Source organism: Microcebus murinus, chromosome 25 (genome assembly GCF_040939455.1).
Source record: "Microcebus murinus isolate Inina chromosome 25, M.murinus_Inina_mat1.0, whole genome shotgun sequence".
NCBI lineage: Eukaryota > Metazoa > Chordata > Mammalia > Primates > Cheirogaleidae > Microcebus > Microcebus murinus.
The window spans coordinates 27,884,598-27,906,728 of record NC_134128.1 but is presented as its reverse complement, the minus strand read 5'-3'; the positions used below and the strand labels follow the sequence as shown (position 1 = coordinate 27,906,728).

General features: G+C 64.5%; 6 pseudogenes; all 6 read left to right on the top strand.

Moving 5' to 3' along the window:
• Window positions 1–2,281: 2,281 nt before the first annotated feature.
• LOC142864637 (uncharacterized) lies at window positions 2,282–2,400 on the top strand (annotated as a pseudogene).
• A 3,529-nt stretch (window positions 2,401–5,929) lies between these two features.
• Window positions 5,930–6,048, top strand: LOC142864551 (uncharacterized; annotated as a pseudogene).
• A 3,521-nt stretch (window positions 6,049–9,569) lies between these two features.
• Window positions 9,570–9,688, top strand: LOC142864550 (uncharacterized; annotated as a pseudogene).
• A 3,527-nt stretch (window positions 9,689–13,215) lies between these two features.
• Window positions 13,216–13,334, top strand: LOC142864549 (uncharacterized; annotated as a pseudogene).
• Window positions 13,335–16,861: 3,527 nt separating this feature from the next.
• On the top strand, window positions 16,862–16,980 carry LOC142864548 (uncharacterized; annotated as a pseudogene).
• Window positions 16,981–20,507: 3,527 nt separating this feature from the next.
• On the top strand, window positions 20,508–20,626 carry LOC142864547 (uncharacterized; annotated as a pseudogene).
• Window positions 20,627–22,131: the final 1,505 nt, after the last annotated feature.

Sequence of the window (22,131 nt, the reverse complement as noted above, 5' to 3'; positions counted from 1 at the left end):
CCACTGCCTGACTCGCTCCGCTCCTCCCCGGCCAGGCCCGTCACTGTCCTGGGCCCCTGCCTGACCGGCTCCTTCCCGCCCGGCCTGTCACCGTCCTCTGCCCCTGCCTGACACGCTCCTCCCCGCCCGTCACCGTCCTCGGCCCCTGCCTGACCGGCTCCTCCGTCGCCTGGGCCTTCCAGGGGCTTGGTGTGGACGCTGCTTCCAGGAAGCCCTCCAGGAACCCGGCAGCAGGGCGGCCGCAGCAGTCTGGCGCAGGCATCGCTAAGTCCCCTGCCGGGGATGGGGACGTGCCCCGCTGTGCCGCGGGGGGCCCAGCCTGGTGTCTTCCCTGAGGCCCTGGGGCTGCCGCTCCCCGCAAGGGGAGAGCCTCGGAGGTGGGGACCGCCTCCTGATGGGGACGTCCACGCAGCTCTCCACGTCGGATTCCGGGGCTCTCTGTCCTGCCTGAAGGCCCAGCTGGCCTGCGGGTCCTTAGAGTGGCAGAAACATCCTCAAACTGATATTGCGAGTCCGGTGGTTGTCTGCACTTTTGTGCTGGGCACCCCAGGGAGGCCCAGGGGCTGGCTGGACAACGCGGTCTGCTCGGGTGCTTTGGAGGAGCAACCGATGCCCTTTGGACTTTGGTAGCAGCGTCTCAGGTGTCTCTGAGCCCTGCGCCATGTCGGGGAGGAGGCGGGAGGGGCCGCGACCTGCAGTCGTGTTCCCGGGGTGGCACGGCATGTGGCTTCTTCCACAGGCTGCTTGGCCTGGGCTCCCTGCACCTGGGCCTTTGGGGGACTGGCCCTGTGCTTGCCAACGCTTCCTGCAGGGACCCGGAGCTGGGAGGTGGCATCTCCCAGCCCTGGGCCGGGCAGAGCCCCAGCGGGCCATGCCCACACCCTCTCTCAGCACGGGTCCTCCAGAAGGCTCCTTTGGGACCAGGATTCTCCTGCGGGTGACTTCTTAAAGTCTGGCCCCTGGATGGAGGGGCACCGGGAGTAGAGGAGCCGGAAGCGGAAGGGGGTGCCCATGCGAGGGGACATTTTCAGGCCAAGTACCAGCTTCAGCCTGATCCTCCTGGGAACCCCGGGGTGTACGTCCCACCTCCTGGTTGTCCCGCTCTGAGACAAGGAGCCGGGCTTCGCATTCCCCCAGCAGCCAGTCGTGGGCTGAGGACACCTGGGGCCTTGGGAACTCCCTGGCTTCTCTTTGGATTACCATTTGGAGCTGCTTGGGAATCCTGCCGCCACACACACCCGAGTGCAGGTGTCTTCTGCACGGACTGGGGGCCTCGCGCTTCTGAATGCCACTGGCTCGCCACCCACCCACGGGTGAACCTGGTCAGGGTGCTTTCTCTAAGGAGCAGACTCTGATCCGGGCGGGCTACCGGTGTCTCTGTTTGCTCGTTTCTTTCTTCCATTTCGGGAAAGTCTTCCTTACTGGGTGTGGAAATCTCCTATGCCTTTCCTCGCCTATTCTGTCAGCTTTAAAATTCTCTTTCAGTTGCCACCCTCACAGATGGATTAGGAAACTCTTTTCGGTGCCTTCATTAGTGAAATGACCTCAAGGAAGCTCGAATCCAATATCTAATCGCCGGCTTTTAGCAAGTCCACACCCGAGGGTGGTTGGGGTCCAATCCAGCCCCGGGCCAGGCCCAGGCCCCTTGGACTGGGCCACAGGAGGACACAGAGCAGGGTCCCGGCCCCCACGGGAGCGGTGCCGGCAGTTCTCCAAGGGCTTGGGGGTTTTCCAGAGGTAGGAGATGGAGGGGACTGATTTCTTCAGCGCCCCCCAAACCACCCCGCCCCGCCCCACCCCAGCCATGGGACACATCCCGAGAGACGCCCCTACACTCGCTCCCCTCCCCCATGCGCTGTGCCCCAGCCCTGGCCCTGGGGAATAGGCGGCAGCCCACCCACAGGGCGGGGGCGCAGCTGACAGGGGTTGTGCGGGAGGGCGGCCCCTGGCTGGGGTCAAAGGGTGAGCGCGCGTGCGCAGTCAGCGGCCGCGCGCTGGGGGTGGGGGCGGGTAGGTGAAGGAGGCGAGGTGAGGAGAGGAGGGGGGCTGGAAGGTCTCCACCTTGGCGGGTCCAGCCGTGGAGGCGCATCGTGTCTGTGTGTGTGTGTGTGTGCGTGTAGACAGCCCCCCATCCCACCCCGCCCCGCCACGTCCCTCACCTCAGTCCTCCGGAGTCCGCCCGACCGGGCCGGCGAACTCCACAGGCCCGGCGCGGGTCAGCGCTATCGCGGGGAAGCGCGGTGAGGCTGGCCTCTTGAGCGGGGCAGGGGCGCCCTCCGCGGTCTACGGCCACACCACCCCGAACGCGCCCCATCTCGTCTGCTCTCAGAAGCTAAGCAGCGTCGGGCCTGGTTAGTACTTGGATAGGAGACCGCCTGGGAATCCCGGGTGCCCTAGGCTTTTTTTTTTTTTTTTTGCCTGTTGCTCTGTCCCCTTGCTGGGAGCGCAGCGGCGGGGCGGCCGTCCGGCGGATCACCCCCACCCTCAGCGCCCGCCGCGGTGCCTGCCGCCCCAGCCCGCACCGTGGGGCCTCCTCTTGTCCCAAGCGGGGACACCGCCGCCACGGGGCAGCATGCGTGCCATCTGGACTGTCAGGTCTCAGACCAAAGGTCTGGTCTGTGGGAACCGACACGCTGGAGGAAACCTCGAGAGTCTGAGAGGGGAGGGAGTTCCGGAAGGATTCCAGGATGTCACTTTGAGCGAGTATGTGACCAGAACTCGTCCCGTTGCTTTTGGGGTTCTATGGGCTACACGCAGGAATCTCTGGTGGTGGCACTGGAGGTTGGGGGATCCGGAGTCACACCCAGACCTGCTCGACAGGCCTCCTTTTACTTTTCTTTTCGGATTCATTTTCTTAGAAAGTGTCTCTTATCTCTATGATTGCATTTTCTTTTCTCTCTCTTTTCAAGCAGATGATGGGAGTACAAGTATTGAGGTGACATGTGTTGCCCGTGCCCCCCTCCCCCCTGTCTCCTTATTTATTTCTCATTTTCTCCCAGCGTATTGTGGGGGTACCAATGTTCAGGTCGGGTGCATTGCTCTTTCCCCGCCTCCCCCCTCTGGTCAGAGCTTCAAGTGCGCCCATCCCCCAGTCGGTGCGCACCCACCCCCTCCCTAATGCATGTGTATGCCCACCCCCTCCCCACGCCCGCCCGACACCCACCCGATGAAGGTGATTCCTCGCTGTCCACTTAGGTGTCCATCCGTTCGTACCAATTTGCCGGTGAGCGCGCGCACGTGGTGCTCGTGTGTCCGTTCTTGGGATACCTGGCCTACTGGAACGGGTTCCAGCTCTGGCCAGGAGAACACGAGAGGCGCGCTCTCACCGCTGCTCCTCACAGCCGAATGGCACTCCGTGGTGTCCACGCGCCGCATGTTATTAATGCACTCCTGGATGGATGGGCACTCGGGTCGCTTCCACATCTTTGCGATTGTGAATTGTGCCCTAACTGTCACCCTACCCCTTACCCAGCCCGTCTCCTCTGCCCCTGCCTGACGCGCTCCTCCCCCGCCAGGCCCGTCACTGTCCTCGGCCCCTGCCCCTGCCTGACCGGCCCCTTCCCGCCCCGGCCCGTCACCGTCACCGTCACCGTCACCGTCCTCTGCCCCTGCCTGACAGGCTCGTCCCCGCCCGGCCCACCACCTGGGCCACTGCCTGACTCGCTCCGCTCCTCCCCGGCCAGGCCCGTCACTGTCCTGGGCCCCTGCCTGACCGGCTCCTTCCCGCCCGGCCTGTCACCGTCCTCTGCCCCTGCCTGACACGCTCCTCCCCGCCCGTCACCGTCCTCGGCCCCTGCCTGACCGGCTCCTCCGTCGCCTGGGCCTTCCAGGGGCTTGGTGTGGACGCTGCTTCCAGGAAGCCCTCCAGGAACCCGGCAGCAGGGCGGCCGCAGCAGTCTGGCGCAGGCATCGCTAAGTCCCCTGCCGGGGACGGGGACGTGCCCCGCTGTGCCGCGGGGGGCCCAGCCTGGTGTCTTCCCTGAGGCCCTGGGGCTGCCGCTCCCCGCAAGGGGAGAGCCTCGGAGGTGGGGACCGCCTCCTGATGGGGACGTCCACGCAGCTCTCCACGTCGGATTCCGGGGCTCTCTGTCCTGCCTGAAGGCCCAGCTGGCCTGCGGGTCCTTAGAGTGGCAGAAACATCCTCAAACTGATATTGCGAGTCCGGTGGTTGTCTGCACTTTTGTGCTGGGCACCCCAGGGAGGCCCAGGGGCTGGCTGGACAACGCGGTCTGCTCGGGTGCTTTGGAGGAGCAACCGATGCCCTTTGGACTTTGGTAGCAGCGTCTCAGGTGTCTCTGAGCCCTGCGCCATGTCGGGGAGGAGGCGGGAGGGGCCGCGACCTGCAGTCGTGTTCCCGGGGTGGCACGGCATGTGGCTTCTTCCACAGGCTGCTTGGCCTGGGCTCCCTGCACCTGGGCCTTTGGGGGACTGGCCCTGTGCTTGCCAACGCTTCCTGCAGGGACCCGGAGCTGGGAGGTGGCATCTCCCAGCCCTGGGCCGGGCAGAACCCCAGCGGGCCATGCCCACAACCTCTCTCAGCACGGGTCCCCCAGAAGGCTCCTTTGGGACCAGGATTCTCCTGCGGGTGACTTCTTAAAGTCTGGCCCCTGGATGGAGGGGCTCCGGGAGTAGAGGAGCCGGAAGCGGAAGGGGGTGCCCATGCGAGGGGACATTTTCAGGCCAAGTACCAGCTTCAGCCTGATCCTCCTGGGAACCCCGGGGTGTACGTCCCACCTCCTGGTTGTCCCCCTCTGAGACAAGGAGCCGGGCTTCGCATTCCCACAGCAGCCAGTCGTGGGCTGAGGACACCTGGGGCCTTGGGAACTCCCTGGCTTCTCTTTGGATTACCATTTGGAGCTGCTTGGGAATCCTGCCGCCACACACACCCGAGTGCAGGTGTCTTCTGCACGGACTGCGGGCCTCGCGCTTCTGAATGCCACTGGCTCGCCACCCACCCACGGGTGAACCTGGTCAGGGTGCTTTCTCTAAGGAGCAGACTCTGATCCGGGCGGGCTACCGGTGTCTCTGTTTGCTCGTTTCTTTCTTCCATTTCGGGAAAGTCTTCCTTACTGGGTGTGGAAATCTCCTATGCCTTTCCTCGCCTATTCTGTCAGCTTTAAAATTCTCTTTCAGTTGCCACCCTCACAGATGGATTAGGAAACTCTTTTCAGTGCCTTCATTAGTGAAATGACCTCAAGGAAGCTCGAATCCAATATCTAATCGCCGGCTTTTAGCAAGTCCACACCCGAGGGTGGTTGGGGTCCAATCCAGCCCCGGGCCAGGCCCAGGCCCCTTGGACTGGGCCACAGGAGGACACAGAGCAGGGTCCCGGCCCCCACGGGAGCGGTGCCGGCAGTTCTCCAAGGGCTTGGGGGTTTTCCAGAGGTAGGAGATGGAGGGGACTGATTTCTTCAGCGCCCCCCAAACCACCCCGCCCCGCCCCACCCCAGCCATGGGACACATCCCGAGAGACGCCCCTACACTCGCTCCCCTCCCCCATGCGCTGTGCCCCAGCCCTGGCCCTGGGGAATAGGCGGCAGCCCACCCACAGGGCGGGGGCGCAGCTGACAGGGGTTGTGCGGGAGGGCGGCCCCTGGCTGGGGTCAAAGGGTGAGCGCGCGTGCGCAGTCAGCGGCCGCGCGCTGGGGGTGGGGGCGGGTAGGTGAAGGAGGCGAGGTGAGGAGAGGAGGGGGGCTGGAAGGTCTCCACCTTGGCGGGTCCAGCCGTGGAGGCGCATCGTGTCTGTGTGTGTGTGTGTGTGTGTGTAGACAGCCCCCCATCCCACCCCGCCCCGCCACGTCCCTCACCTCAGTCCTCCGGAGTCCGCCCGACCGGGCCGGCGAACTCCACAGGCCCGGCGCGGGTCAGCGCTATCGCGGGGAAGCGCGGTGAGGCTGGCCTCTTGAGCGGGGCAGGGGCGCCCTCCGCGGTCTACGGCCACACCACCCCGAACGCGCCCCATCTCGTCTGCTCTCAGAAGCTAAGCAGCGTCGGGCCTGGTTAGTACTTGGATGGGAGACCGCCTGGGAATCCCGGGTGCCCTAGGCTTTTTTTTTTTTTTTGCCTGTTGCTCTGTCCCCTTGCTGGGAGCGCGGCGGCGGGGCGGCCGTCCGGCGGATCACCCCCACCCTCAGCGCCCGCCGCGGTGCCTGCCACCCCAGCCCGCACCGTGGGGCCTCCTCTTGTCCCAAGCGGGGACACCGCCGCCACGGGGCAGCATGCGTGCCATCTGGACTGTCAGGTCTCAGACCAAAGGTCTGGTCTGTGGGAACCGACACGCTGGAGGAAACCTCGAGAGTCTGAGAGGGGAGGGAGTTCCGGAAGGATTCCAGGATGTCACTTTGAGCGAGTATGTGACCAGAACTCGTCCCGTTGCTTTTGGGGTTCTATGGGCTACAGGCAGGAATCTCTGGTGGTGGCACTGGAGGTTGGGGGATCCGGAGTCACACCCAGACCTGCTCGACAGGCCTCCTTTTACTTTTCTTTTCGGATTCATTTTCTTAGAAAGTGTCTCTTATCTCTATGATTGCATTTTCTTTTCTCTCTCTTTTCAAGCAGATGATGGGAGTACAAGTATTGAGGTGACATGTGTTGCCCGTGCCCCCCTCCCCCCTGTCTCCTTATTTATTTCTCATTTTCTCCCAGCGTATTGTGGGGGTACCAATGTTCAGGTCGGGTGCATTGCTCTTTCCCCGCCTCCCCCCTCGGGTCAGAGCTTCAAGTGCGCCCATCCCCCAGTCGGTGCGCACCCACCCCCTCCCTAATGCATGTGTATGCCCACCCCCTCCCCACGCCCGCCCGACACCCACCCGATGAAGGTGATTCCTCGCTGTCCACTTAGGTGTCCATCCGTTCGTACCAATTTGCCGGTGAGCGCGCGCACGTGGTGCTCGTGTGTCCGTTCTTGGGATACCTGGCCTACTGGAACGGGTTCCAGCTCTGGCCAGGAGAACACGAGAGGCGCGCTCTCACCGCTGCTCCTCACAGCCGAATGGCACTCCGTGGTGTCCACGCGCCGCATGTTATTAATGCACTCCTGGATGGATGGGCACTCGGGTCGCTTCCACATCTTTGCGATTGTGAATTGTGCCCTAACTGTCACCCTACCCCTTACCCAGCCCGTCTCCTCTGCCCCTGCCTGACGCGCTCCTCCCCCGCCAGGCCCGTCACTGTCCTCGGCCCCTGCCCCTGCCTGACCGGCCCCTTCCCGCCCCGGCCCGTCACCGTCACCGTCACCGTCCTCTGCCCCTGCCTGACAGGCTCGTCCCCGCCCGGCCCACCACCTGGGCCACTGCCTGACTCGCTCCGCTCCTCCCCGGCCAGGCCCGTCACTGTCCTGGGCCCCTGCCTGACCGGCTCCTTCCCGCCCGGCCTGTCACCGTCCTCTGCCCCTGCCTGACACGCTCCTCCCCGCCCGTCACCGTCCTCGGCCCCTGCCTGACCGGCTCCTCCGTCGCCTGGGCCTTCCAGGGGCTTGGTGTGGACGCTGCTTCCAGGAAGCCCTCCAGGAACCCGGCAGCAGGGCGGCCGCAGCAGTCTGGCGCAGGCATCGCTAAGTCCCCTGCCGGGGACGGGGACGTGCCCCGCTGTGCCGCGGGGGGCCCAGCCTGGTGTCTTCCCTGAGGCCCTGGGGCTGCCGCTCCCCGCAAGGGGAGAGCCTCGGAGGTGGGGACCGCCTCCTGATGGGGACGTCCACGCAGCTCTCCACGTCGGATTCCGGGGCTCTCTGTCCTGCCTGAAGGCCCAGCTGGCCTGCGGGTCCTTAGAGTGGCAGAAACATCCTCAAACTGATATTGCGAGTCCGGTGGTTGTCTGCACTTTTGTGCTGGGCACCCCAGGGAGGCCCAGGGGCTGGCTGGACAACGCGGTCTGCTCGGGTGCTTTGGAGGAGCAACCGATGCCCTTTGGACTTTGGTAGCAGCGTCTCAGGTGTCTCTGAGCCCTGCGCCATGTCGGGGAGGAGGCGGGAGGGGCCGCGACCTGCAGTCGTGTTCCCGGGGTGGCACGGCATGTGGCTTCTTCCACAGGCTGCTTGGCCTGGGCTCCCTGCACCTGGGCCTTTGGGGGACTGGCCCTGTGCTTGCCAACGCTTCCTGCAGGGACCCGGAGCTGGGAGGTGGCATCTCCCAGCCCTGGGCCGGGCAGAACCCCAGCGGGCCATGCCCACAACCTCTCTCAGCACGGGTCCCCCAGAAGGCTCCTTTGGGACCAGGATTCTCCTGCGGGTGACTTCTTAAAGTCTGGCCCCTGGATGGAGGGGCTCCGGGAGTAGAGGAGCCGGAAGCGGAAGGGGGTGCCCATGCGAGGGGACATTTTCAGGCCAAATACCAGCTTCAGCCTGATCCTCCTGGGAACCCCGGGGTGTACGTTCCACCTCCTGGTTGTCCCCCTCTGAGACAAGGAGCCGGGCTTCGCATTCCCACAGCAGCCAGTCGTGGGCTGAGGACACCTGGGGCCTTGGGAACTCCCTGGCTTCTCTTTGGATTACCATTTGGAGCTGCTTGGGAATCCTGCCGCCACACACACCCGAGTGCAGGTGTCTTCTGCACGGACTGCGGGCCTCGCGCTTCTGAATGCCACTGGCTCGCCACCCACCCACGGGTGAACCTGGTCAGGGTGCTTTCTCTAAGGAGCAGACTCTGATCCGGGCGGGCTACCGGTGTCTCTGTTTGCTCGTTTCTTTCTTCCATTTCGGGAAAGTCTTCCTTACTGGGTGTGGAAATCTCCTATGCCTTTCCTCGCCTATTCTGTCAGCTTTAAAATTCTCTTTCAGTTGCCACCCTCACAGATGGATTAGGAAACTCTTTTCAGTGCCTTCATTAGTGAAATGACCTCAAGGAAGCTCGAATCCAATATCTAATCGCCGGCTTTTAGCAAGTCCACACCCGAGGGTGGTTGGGGTCCAATCCAGCCCCGGGCCAGGCCCAGGCCCCTTGGACTGGGCCACAGGAGGACACAGAGCAGGGTCCCGGCCCCCACGGGAGCGGTGCCGGCAGTTCTCCAAGGGCTTGGGGGTTTTCCAGAGGTAGGAGATGGAGGGGACTGATTTCTTCAGCGCCCCCCAAACCACCCCGCCCCGCCCCACCCCAGCCATGGGACACATCCCCAGAGACGCCCCTACACTCGCTCCCCTCCCCCATGCGCTGTGCCCCAGCCCTGGCCCTGGGGAATAGGCGGCAGCCCACCCACAGGGCGGGGGCGCAGCTGACAGGGGTTGTGCGGGAGGGCGGCCCCTGGCTGGGGTCAAAGGGTGAGCGCGCGTGCGCAGTCAGCGGCCGCGCGCTGGGGGTGGGGGCGGGTAGGTGAAGGAGGCGAGGTGAGGAGAGGAGGGGGGCTGGAAGGTCTCCACCTTGGCGGGTCCAGCCGTGGAGGCGCATCGTGTCTGTGTGTGTGTGTGTGTGTGTGTAGACAGCCCCCCATCCCACCCCGCCCCGCCACGTCCCTCACCTCAGTCCTCCGGAGTCCGCCCGACCGGGCCGGCGAACTCCACAGGCCCGGCGCGGGTCAGCGCTATCGCGGGGAAGCGCGGTGAGGCTGGCCTCTTGAGCGGGGCAGGGGCGCCCTCCGCGGTCTACGGCCACACCACCCCGAACGCGCCCCATCTCGTCTGCTCTCAGAAGCTAAGCAGCGTCGGGCCTGGTTAGTACTTGGATGGGAGACCGCCTGGGAATCCCGGGTGCCCTAGGCTTTTTTTTTTTTTTTGCCTGTTGCTCTGTCCCCTTGCTGGGAGCGCGGCGGCGGGGCGGCCGTCCGGCGGATCACCCCCACCCTCAGCGCCCGCCGCGGTGCCTGCCGCCCCAGCCCGCACCGTGGGGCCTCCTCTTGTCCCAAGCGGGGACACCGCCGCCACGGGGCAGCATGCGTGCCATCTGGACTGTCAGGTCTCAGACCAAAGGTCTGGTCTGTGGGAACCGACACGCTGGAGGAAACCTCGAGAGTCTGAGAGGGGAGGGAGTTCCGGAAGGATTCCAGGATGTCACTTTGAGCGAGTATGTGACCAGAACTCGTCCCGTTGCTTTTGGGGTTCTATGGGCTACACGCAGGAATCTCTGGTGGTGGCACTGGAGGTTGGGGGATCCGGAGTCACACCCAGACCTGCTCGACAGGCCTCCTTTTACTTTTCTTTTCGGATTCATTTTCTTAGAAAGTGTCTCTTATCTCTATGATTGCATTTTCTTTTCTCTCTCTTTTCAAGCAGATGATGGGAGTACAAGTATTGAGGTGACATGTGTTGCCCGTGCCCCCCTCCCCCCTGTCTCCTTATTTATTTCTCATTTTCTCCCAGCGTATTGTGGGGGTACCAATGTTCAGGTCGGGTGCATTGCTCTTTCCCCGCCTCCCCCCTCTGGTCAGAGCTTCAAGTGCGCCCATCCCCCAGTCGGTGCGCACCCACCCCCTCCCTAATGCATGTGTATGCCCACCCCCTCCCCACGCCCGCCCGACACCCACCCGATGAAGGTGATTCCTCGCTGTCCACTTAGGTGTCCATCCGTTCGTACCAATTTGCCGGTGAGCGCGCGCACGTGGTGCTCGTGTGTCCGTTCTTGGGATACCTGGCCTACTGGAACGGGTTCCAGCTCTGGCCAGGAGAACACGAGAGGCGCGCTCTCACCGCTGCTCCTCACAGCCGAATGGCACTCCGTGGTGTCCACGCGCCGCATGTTATTAATGCACTCCTGGATGGATGGGCACTCGGGTCGCTTCCACATCTTTGCGATTGTGAATTGTGCCCTAACTGTCACCCTACCCCTTACCCAGCCCGTCTCCTCTGCCCCTGCCTGACGCGCTCCTCCCCCGCCAGGCCCGTCACTGTCCTCGGCCCCTGCCCCTGCCTGACCGGCCCCTTCCCGCCCCGGCCCGTCACCGTCACCGTCACCGTCACCGTCCTCTGCCCCTGCCTGACAGGCTCGTCCCCGCCCGGCCCACCACCTGGGCCACTGCCTGACTCGCTCCGCTCCTCCCCGGCCAGGCCCGTCACTGTCCTGGGCCCCTGCCTGACCGGCTCCTTCCCGCCCGGCCTGTCACCGTCCTCGGCCCCTGCCTGACACGCTCCTCCCCGCCCGTCACCGTCCTCGGCCCCTGCCTGACCGGCTCCTCCGTCGCCTGGGCCTTCCAGGGGCTTGGTGTGGACGCTGCTTCCAGGAAGCCCTCCAGGAACCCGGCAGCAGGGCGGCCGCAGCAGTCTGGCGCAGGCATCGCTAAGTCCCCTGCCGGGGACGGGGACGTGCCCCGCTGTGCCGCGGGGGGCCCAGCCTGGTGTCTTCCCTGAGGCCCTGGGGCTGCCGCTCCCCGCAAGGGGAGAGCCTCGGAGGTGGGGACCGCCTCCTGATGGGGACGTCCACGCAGCTCTCCACGTCGGATTCCGGGGCTCTCTGTCCTGCCTGAAGGCCCAGCTGGCCTGCGGGTCCTTAGAGTGGCAGAAACATCCTCAAACTGATATTGCGAGTCCGGTGGTTGTCTGCACTTTTGTGCTGGGCACCCCAGGGAGGCCCAGGGGCTGGCTGGACAACGCGGTCTGCTCGGGTGCTTTGGAGGAGCAACCGATGCCCTTTGGACTTTGGTAGCAGCGTCTCAGGTGTCTCTGAGCCCTGCGCCATGTCGGGGAGGAGGCGGGAGGGGCCGCGACCTGCAGTCGTGTTCCCGGGGTGGCACGGCATGTGGCTTCTTCCACAGGCTGCTTGGCCTGGGCTCCCTGCACCTGGGCCTTTGGGGGACTGGCCCTGTGCTTGCCAACGCTTCCTGCAGGGACCCGGAGCTGGGAGGTGGCATCTCCCAGCCCTGGGCCGGGCAGAACCCCAGCGGGCCATGCCCACAACCTCTCTCAGCACGGGTCCCCCAGAAGGCTCCTTTGGGACCAGGATTCTCCTGCGGGTGACTTCTTAAAGTCTGGCCCCTGGATGGAGGGGCTCCGGGAGTAGAGGAGCCGGAAGCGGAAGGGGGTGCCCATGCGAGGGGACATTTTCAGGCCAAGTACCAGCTTCAGCCTGATCCTCCTGGGAACCCCGGGGTGTACGTTCCACCTCCTGTTTGTCCCCCTCTGAGACAAGGAGCCGGGCTTCGCATTCCCACAGCAGCCAGTCGTGGGCTGAGGACACCTGGGGCCTTGGGAACTCCCTGGCTTCTCTTTGGATTACCATTTGGAGCTGCTTGGGAATCCTGCCGCCACACACACCCGAGTGCAGGTGTCTTCTGCACGGACTGCGGGCCTCGCGCTTCTGAATGCCACTGGCTCGCCACCCACCCACGGGTGAACCTGGTCAGGGTGCTTTCTCTAAGGAGCAGACTCTGATCCGGGCGGGCTACCGGTGTCTCTGTTTGCTCGTTTCTTTCTTCCATTTCGGGAAAGTCTTCCTTACTGGGTGTGGAAATCTCCTATGCCTTTCCTCGCCTATTCTGTCAGCTTTAAAATTCTCTTTCAGTTGCCACCCTCACAGATGGATTAGGAAACTCTTTTCAGTGCCTTCATTAGTGAAATGACCTCAAGGAAGCTCGAATCCAATATCTAATCGCCGGCTTTTAGCAAGTCCACACCCGAGGGTGGTTGGGGTCCAATCCAGCCCCGGGCCAGGCCCAGGCCCCTTGGACTGGGCCACAGGAGGACACAGAGCAGGGTCCCGGCCCCCACGGGAGCGGTGCCGGCAGTTCTCCAAGGGCTTGGGGGTTTTCCAGAGGTAGGAGATGGAGGGGACTGATTTCTTCAGCGCCCCCCAAACCACCCCGCCCCGCCCCACCCCAGCCATGGGACACATCCCCAGAGACGCCCCTACACTCGCTCCCCTCCCCCATGCGCTGTGCCCCAGCCCTGGCCCTGGGGAATAGGCGGCAGCCCACCCACAGGGCGGGGGCGCAGCTGACAGGGGTTGTGCGGGAGGGCGGCCCCTGGCTGGGGTCAAAGGGTGAGCGCGCGTGCGCAGTCAGCGGCCGCGCGCTGGGGGTGGGGGCGGGTAGGTGAAGGAGGCGAGGTGAGGAGAGGAGGGGGGCTGGAAGGTCTCCACCTTGGCGGGTCCAGCCGTGGAGGCGCATCGTGTCTGTGTGTGTGTGTGTGTGTGTGTAGACAGCCCCCCATCCCACCCCGCCCCGCCACGTCCCTCACCTCAGTCCTCCGGAGTCCGCCCGACCGGGCCGGCGAACTCCACAGGCCCGGCGCGGGTCAGCGCTATCGCGGGGAAGCGCGGTGAGGCTGGCCTCTTGAGCGGGGCAGGGGCGCCCTCCGCGGTCTACGGCCACACCACCCCGAACGCGCCCCATCTCGTCTGCTCTCAGAAGCTAAGCAGCGTCGGGCCTGGTTAGTACTTGGATGGGAGACCGCCTGGGAATCCCGGGTGCCCTAGGCTTTTTTTTTTTTTTTGCCTGTTGCTCTGTCCCCTTGCTGGGAGCGCGGCGGCGGGGCGGCCGTCCGGCGGATCACCCCCACCCTCAGCGCCCGCCGCGGTGCCTGCCGCCCCAGCCCGCACCGTGGGGCCTCCTCTTGTCCCAAGCGGGGACACCGCCGCCACGGGGCAGCATGCGTGCCATCTGGACTGTCAGGTCTCAGACCAAAGGTCTGGTCTGTGGGAACCGACACGCTGGAGGAAACCTCGAGAGTCTGAGAGGGGAGGGAGTTCCGGAAGGATTCCAGGATGTCACTTTGAGCGAGTATGTGACCAGAACTCGTCCCGTTGCTTTTGGGGTTCTATGGGCTACACGCAGGAATCTCTGGTGGTGGCACTGGAGGTTGGGGGATCCGGAGTCACACCCAGACCTGCTCGACAGGCCTCCTTTTACTTTTCTTTTCGGATTCATTTTCTTAGAAAGTGTCTCTTATCTCTATGATTGCATTTTCTTTTCTCTCTCTTTTCAAGCAGATGATGGGAGTACAAGTATTGAGGTGACATGTGTTGCCCGTGCCCCCCTCCCCCCTGTCTCCTTATTTATTTCTCATTTTCTCCCAGCGTATTGTGGGGGTACCAATGTTCAGGTCGGGTGCATTGCTCTTTCCCCGCCTCCCCCCTCTGGTCAGAGCTTCAAGTGCGCCCATCCCCCAGTCGGTGCGCACCCACCCCCTCCCTAATGCATGTGTATGCCCACCCCCTCCCCACGCCCGCCCGACACCCACCCGATGAAGGTGATTCCTCGCTGTCCACTTAGGTGTCCATCCGTTCGTACCAATTTGCCGGTGAGCGCGCGCACGTGGTGCTCGTGTGTCCGTTCTTGGGATACCTGGCCTACTGGAACGGGTTCCAGCTCTGGCCAGGAGAACACGAGAGGCGCGCTCTCACCGCTGCTCCTCACAGCCGAATGGCACTCCGTGGTGTCCACGCGCCGCATGTTATTAATGCACTCCTGGATGGATGGGCACTCGGGTCGCTTCCACATCTTTGCGATTGTGAATTGTGCCCTAACTGTCACCCTACCCCTTACCCAGCCCGTCTCCTCTGCCCCTGCCTGACGCGCTCCTCCCCCGCCAGGCCCGTCACTGTCCTCGGCCCCTGCCCCTGCCTGACCGGCCCCTTCCCGCCCCGGCCCGTCACCGTCACCGTCACCGTCACCGTCCTCTGCCCCTGCCTGACAGGCTCGTCCCCGCCCGGCCCACCACCTGGGCCACTGCCTGACTCGCTCCGCTCCTCCCCGGCCAGGCCCGTCACTGTCCTGGGCCCCTGCCTGACCGGCTCCTTCCCGCCCGGCCTGTCACCGTCCTCGGCCCCTGCCTGACACGCTCCTCCCCGCCCGTCACCGTCCTCGGCCCCTGCCTGACCGGCTCCTCCGTCGCCTGGGCCTTCCAGGGGCTTGGTGTGGACGCTGCTTCCAGGAAGCCCTCCAGGAACCCGGCAGCAGGGCGGCCGCAGCAGTCTGGCGCAGGCATCGCTAAGTCCCCTGCCGGGGACGGGGACGTGCCCCGCTGTGCCGCGGGGGGCCCAGCCTGGTGTCTTCCCTGAGGCCCTGGGGCTGCCGCTCCCCGCAAGGGGAGAGCCTCGGAGGTGGGGACCGCCTCCTGATGGGGACGTCCACGCAGCTCTCCACGTCGGATTCCGGGGCTCTCTGTCCTGCCTGAAGGCCCAGCTGGCCTGCGGGTCCTTAGAGTGGCAGAAACATCCTCAAACTGATATTGCGAGTCCGGTGGTTGTCTGCACTTTTGTGCTGGGCACCCCAGGGAGGCCCAGGGGCTGGCTGGACAACGCGGTCTGCTCGGGTGCTTTGGAGGAGCAACCGATGCCCTTTGGACTTTGGTAGCAGCGTCTCAGGTGTCTCTGAGCCCTGCGCCATGTCGGGGAGGAGGCGGGAGGGGCCGCGACCTGCAGTCGTGTTCCCGGGGTGGCACGGCATGTGGCTTCTTCCACAGGCTGCTTGGCCTGGGCTCCCTGCACCTGGGCCTTTGGGGGACTGGCCCTGTGCTTGCCAACGCTTCCTGCAGGGACCCGGAGCTGGGAGGTGGCATCTCCCAGCCCTGGGCCGGGCAGAACCCCAGCGGGCCATGCCCACAACCTCTCTCAGCACGGGTCCCCCAGAAGGCTCCTTTGGGACCAGGATTCTCCTGCGGGTGACTTCTTAAAGTCTGGCCCCTGGATGGAGGGGCTCCGGGAGTAGAGGAGCCGGAAGCGGAAGGGGGTGCCCATGCGAGGGGACATTTTCAGGCCAAGTACCAGCTTCAGCCTGATCCTCCTGGGAACCCCGGGGTGTACGTTCCACCTCCTGTTTGTCCCCCTCTGAGACAAGGAGCCGGGCTTCGCATTCCCACAGCAGCCAGTCGTGGGCTGAGGACACCTGGGGCCTTGGGAACTCCCTGGCTTCTCTTTGGATTACCATTTGGAGCTGCTTGGGAATCCTGCCGCCACACACACCCGAGTGCAGGTGTCTTCTGCACGGACTGCGGGCCTCGCGCTTCTGAATGCCACTGGCTCGCCACCCACCCACGGGTGAACCTGGTCAGGGTGCTTTCTCTAAGGAGCAGACTCTGATCCGGGCGGGCTACCGGTGTCTCTGTTTGCTCGTTTCTTTCTTCCATTTCGGGAAAGTCTTCCTTACTGGGTGTGGAAATCTCCTATGCCTTTCCTCGCCTATTCTGTCAGCTTTAAAATTCTCTTTCAGTTGCCACCCTCACAGATGGATTAGGAAACTCTTTTCAGTGCCTTCATTAGTGAAATGACCTCAAGGAAGCTCGAATCCAATATCTAATCGCCGGCTTTTAGCAAGTCCACACCCGAGGGTGGTTGGGGTCCAATCCAGCCCCGGGCCAGGCCCAGGCCCCTTGGACTGGGCCACAGGAGGACACAGAGCAGGGTCCCGGCCCCCACGGGAGCGGTGCCGGCAGTTCTCCAAGGGCTTGGGGGTTTTCCAGAGGTAGGAGATGGAGGGGACTGATTTCTTCAGCGCCCCCCAAACCACCCCGCCCCGCCCCACCCCAGCCATGGGACACATCCCCAGAGACGCCCCTACACTCGCTCCCCTCCCCCATGCGCTGTGCCCCAGCCCTGGCCCTGGGGAATAGGCGGCAGCCCACCCACAGGGCGGGGGCGCAGCTGACAGGGGTTGTGCGGGAGGGCGGCCCCTGGCTGGGGTCAAAGGGTGAGCGCGCGTGCGCAGTCAGCGGCCGCGCGCTGGGGGTGGGGGCGGGTAGGTGAAGGAGGCGAGGTGAGGAGAGGAGGGGGGCTGGAAGGTCTCCACCTTGGCGGGTCCAGCCGTGGAGGCGCATCGTGTCTGTGTGTGTGTGTGTGTGTGTGTAGACAGCCCCCCATCCCACCCCGCCCCGCCACGTCCCTCACCTCAGTCCTCCGGAGTCCGCCCGACCGGGCCGGCGAACTCCACAGGCCCGGCGCGGGTCAGCGCTATCGCGGGGAAGCGCGGTGAGGCTGGCCTCTTGAGCGGGGCAGGGGCGCCCTCCGCGGTCTACGGCCACACCACCCCGAACGCGCCCCATCTCGTCTGCTCTCAGAAGCTAAGCAGCGTCGGGCCTGGTTAGTACTTGGATGGGAGACCGCCTGGGAATCCCGGGTGCCCTAGGCTTTTTTTTTTTTTTTGCCTGTTGCTCTGTCCCCTTGCTGGGAGCGCGGCGGCGGGGCGGCCGTCCGGCGGATCACCCCCACCCTCAGCGCCCGCCGCGGTGCCTGCCGCCCCAGCCCGCACCGTGGGGCCTCCTCTTGTCCCAAGCGGGGACACCGCCGCCACGGGGCAGCATGCGTGCCATCTGGACTGTCAGGTCTCAGACCAAAGGTCTGGTCTGTGGGAACCGACACGCTGGAGGAAACCTCGAGAGTCTGAGAGGGGAGGGAGTTCCGGAAGGATTCCAGGATGTCACTTTGAGCGAGTATGTGACCAGAACTCGTCCCGTTGCTTTTGGGGTTCTATGGGCTACACGCAGGAATCTCTGGTGGTGGCACTGGAGGTTGGGGGATCCGGAGTCACACCCAGACCTGCTCGACAGGCCTCCTTTTACTTTTCTTTTCGGATTCATTTTCTTAGAAAGTGTCTCTTATCTCTATGATTGCATTTTCTTTTCTCTCTCTTTTCAAGCAGATGATGGGAGTACAAGTATTGAGGTGACATGTGTTGCCCGTGCCCCCCTCCCCCCTGTCTCCTTATTTATTTCTCATTTTCTCCCAGCGTATTGTGGGGGTACCAATGTTCAGGTCGGGTGCATTGCTCTTTCCCCGCCTCCCCCCTCTGGTCAGAGCTTCAAGTGCGCCCATCCCCCAGTCGGTGCGCACCCACCCCCTCCCTAATGCATGTGTATGCCCACCCCCTCCCCACGCCCGCCCGACACCCACCCGATGAAGGTGATTCCTCGCTGTCCACTTAGGTGTCCATCCGTTCGTACCAATTTGCCGGTGAGCGCGCGCACGTGGTGCTCGTGTGTCCGTTCTTGGGATACCTGGCCTACTGGAACGGGTTCCAGCTCTGGCCAGGAGAACACGAGAGGCGCGCTCTCACCGCTGCTCCTCACAGCCGAATGGCACTCCGTGGTGTCCACGCGCCGCATGTTATTAATGCACTCCTGGATGGATGGGCACTCGGGTCGCTTCCACATCTTTGCGATTGTGAATTGTGCCCTAACTGTCACCCTACCCCTTACCCAGCCCGTCTCCTCTGCCCCTGCCTGACGCGCTCCTCCCCCGCCAGGCCCGTCACTGTCCTCGGCCCCTGCCCCTGCCTGACCGGCCCCTTCCCGCCCCGGCCCGTCACCGTCACCGTCACCGTCACCGTCCTCTGCCCCTGCCTGACAGGCTCGTCCCCGCCCGGCCCACCACCTGGGCCACTGCCTGACTCGCTCCGCTCCTCCCCGGCCAGGCCCGTCACTGTCCTGGGCCCCTGCCTGACCGGCTCCTTCCCGCCCGGCCTGTCACCGTCCTCGGCCCCTGCCTGACACGCTCCTCCCCGCCCGTCACCGTCCTCGGCCCCTGCCTGACCGGCTCCTCCGTCGCCTGGGCCTTCCAGGGGCTTGGTGTGGACGCTGCTTCCAGGAAGCCCTCCAGGAACCCGGCAGCAGGGCGGCCGCAGCAGTCTGGCGCAGGCATCGCTAAGTCCCCTGCCGGGGACGGGGACGTGCCCCGCTGTGCCGCGGGGGGCCCAGCCTGGTGTCTTCCCTGAGGCCCTGGGGCTGCCGCTCCCCGCAAGGGGAGAGCCTCGGAGGTGGGGACCGCCTCCTGATGGGGACGTCCACGCAGCTCTCCACGTCGGATTCCGGGGCTCTCTGTCCTGCCTGAAGGCCCAGCTGGCCTGCGGGTCCTTAGAGTGGCAGAAACATCCTCAAACTGATATTGCGAGTCCGGTGGTTGTCTGCACTTTTGTGCTGGGCACCCCAGGGAGGCCCAGGGGCTGGCTGGACAACGCGGTCTGCTCGGGTGCTTTGGAGGAGCAACCGATGCCCTTTGGACTTTGGTAGCAGCGTCTCAGGTGTCTCTGAGCCCTGCGCCATGTCGGGGAGGAGGCGGGAGGGGCCGCGACCTGCAGTCGTGTTCCCGGGGTGGCACGGCATGTGGCTTCTTCCACAGGCTGCTTGGCCTGGGCTCCCTGCACCTGGGCCTTTGGGGGACTGGCCCTGTGCTTGCCAACGCTTCCTGCAGGGACCCGGAGCTGGGAGGTGGCATCTCCCAGCCCTGGGCCGGGCAGAACCCCAGCGGGCCATGCCCACAACCTCTCTCAGCACGGGTCCCCCAGAAGGCTCCTTTGGGACCAGGATTCTCCTGCGGGTGACTTCTTAAAGTCTGGCCCCTGGATGGAGGGGCTCCGGGAGTAGAGGAGCCGGAAGCGGAAGGGGGTGCCCATGCGAGGGGACATTTTCAGGCCAAGTACCAGCTTCAGCCTGATCCTCCTGGGAACCCCGGGGTGTACGTCCCACCTCCTGGTTGTCCCCCTCTGAGACAAGGAGCCGGGCTTCGCATTCCCACAGCAGCCAGTCGTGGGCTGAGGACACCTGGGGCCTTGGGAACTCCCTGGCTTCTCTTTGGATTACCATTTGGAGCTGCTTGGGAATCCTGCCGCCACACACACCCGAGTGCAGGTGTCTTCTGCACGGACTGCGGGCCTCGCGCTTCTGAATGCCACTGGCTCGCCACCCACCCACGGGTGAACCTGGTCAGGGTGCTTTCTCTAAGGAGCAGACTCTGATCCGGGCGGGCTACCGGTGTCTCTGTTTGCTCGTTTCTTTCTTCCATTTCGGGAAAGTCTTCCTTACTGGGTGTGGAAATCTCCTATGCCTTTCCTCGCCTATTCTGTCAGCTTTAAAATTCTCTTTCAGTTGCCACCCTCACAGATGGATTAGGAAACTCTTTTCAGTGCCTTCATTAGTGAAATGACCTCAAGGAAGCTCGAATCCAATATCTAATCGCCGGCTTTTAGCAAGTCCACACCCGAGGGTGGTTGGGGTCCAATCCAGCCCCGGGCCAGGCCCAGGCCCCTTGGACTGGGCCACAGGAGGACACAGAGCAGGGTCCCGGCCCCCACGGGAGCGGTGCCGGCAGTTCTCCAAGGGCTTGGGGGTTTTCCAGAGGTAGGAGATGGAGGGGACTGATTTCTTCAGCGCCCCCCAAACCACCCCGCCCCGCCCCACCCCAGCCATGGGACACATCCCGAGAGACGCCCCTACACTCGCTCCCCTCCCCCATGCGCTGTGCCCCAGCCCTGGCCCTGGGGAATAGGCGGCAGCCCACCCACAGGGCGGGGGCGCAGCTGAGAGGGGTTGTGTGGGAGGGCGGCCCCTGGCTGGGGTCAAAGGGTGAGCGCGCGTGCGCAGTCAGCGGCCGCGCGCTGGGGGTGGGGGCGGGTAGGTGAAGGAGGCGAGGTGAGGAGAGGAGGGGGGCTGGAAGGTCTCCACCTTGGCGGGTCCAGCCGTGGAGGCGCATCGTGTCTGTGTGTGTGTGTGTGTGTGTGTAGACAGCCCCCCATCCCACCCCGCCCCGCCACGTCCCTCACCTCAGTCCTCCGGAGTCCGCCCGACCGGGCCGGCGAACTCCACAGGCCCGGCGCGGGTCAGCGCTATCGCGGGGAAGCGCGGTGAGGCTGGCCTCTTGAGCGGGGCAGGGGCGCCCTCCGCGGTCTACGGCCACACCACCCCGAACGCGCCCCATCTCGTCTGCTCTCAGAAGCTAAGCAGCGTCGGGCCTGGTTAGTACTTGGATGGGAGACCGCCTGGGAATCCCGGGTGCCCTAGGCTTTTTTTTTTTTTTTGCCTGTTGCTCTGTCCCCTTGCTGGGAGCGCGGCGGCGGGGCGGCCGTCCGGCGGATCACCCCCACCCTCAGCGCCCGCCGCGGTGCCTGCCGCCCCAGCCCGCACCGTGGGGCCTCCTCTTGTCCCAAGCGGGGACACCGCCGCCACGGGGCAGCATGCGTGCCATCTGGACTGTCAGGTCTCAGACCAAAGGTCTGGTCTGTGGGAACCGACACGCTGGAGGAAACCTCGAGAGTCTGAGAGGGGAGGGAGTTCCGGAAGGATTCCAGGATGTCACTTTGAGCGAGTATGTGACCAGAACTCGTCCCGTTGCTTTTGGGGTTCTATGGGCTACAGGCAGGAATCTCTGGTGGTGGCACTGGAGGTTGGGGGATCCGGAGTCACACCCAGACCTGCTCGACAGGCCTCCTTTTACTTTTCTTTTCGGATTCATTTTCTTAGAAAGTGTCTCTTATCTCTATGATTGCATTTTCTTTTCTCTCTCTTTTCAAGCAGATGATGGGAGTACAAGTATTGAGGTGACATGTGTTGCCCGTGCCCCCCTCCCCCCTGTCTCCTTATTTATTTCTCATTTTCTCCCAGCGTATTGTGGGGGTACCAATGTTCAGGTCGGGTGCATTGCTCTTTCCCCGCCTCCCCCCTCTGGTCAGAGCTTCAAGTGCGCCCATCCCCCAGTCGGTGCGCACCCACCCCCTCCCTAATGCATGTGTATGCCCACCCCCTCCCCACGCCCGCCCGACACCCACCCGATGAAGGTGATTCCTCGCTGTCCACTTAGGTGTCCATCCGTTCGTACCAATTTGCCGGTGAGCGCGCGCACGTGGTGCTCGTGTGTCCGTTCTTGGGATACCTGGCCTACTGGAACGGGTTCCAGCTCTGGCCAGGAGAACACGAGAGGCGCGCTCTCACCGCTGCTCCTCACAGCCGAATGGCACTCCGTGGTGTCCACGCGCCGCATGTTATTAATGCACTCCTGGATGGATGGGCACTCGGGTCGCTTCCACATCTTTGCGATTGTGAATTGTGCCCTAACTGTCACCCTACCCCTTACCCAGCCCGTCTCCTCTGCCCCTGCCTGACGCGCTCCTCCCCCGCCAGGCCCGTCACTGTCCTCGGCCCCTGCCCCTGCCTGACCGGCCCCTTCCCGCCCCGGCCCGTCACCGTCACCGTCACCGTCACCGTCCTCTGCCCCTGCCTGACAGGCTCGTCCCCGCCCGGCCCACCACCTGGGCCACTGCCTGACTCGCTCCGCTCCTCCCCGGCCAGGCCCGTCACTGTCCTGGGCCCCTGCCTGACCGGCTCCTTCCCGCCCGGCCTGTCACCGTCCTCTGCCCCTGCCTGACACGCTCCTCCCCGCCCGTCACCGTCCTCGGCCCCTGCCTGACCGGCTCCTCCGTCGCCTGGGCCTTCCAGGGGCTTGGTGTGGACGCTGCTTCCAGGAAGCCCTCCAGGAACCCGGCAGCAGTGCGGCCGCAGCAGTCTGGCGCAGG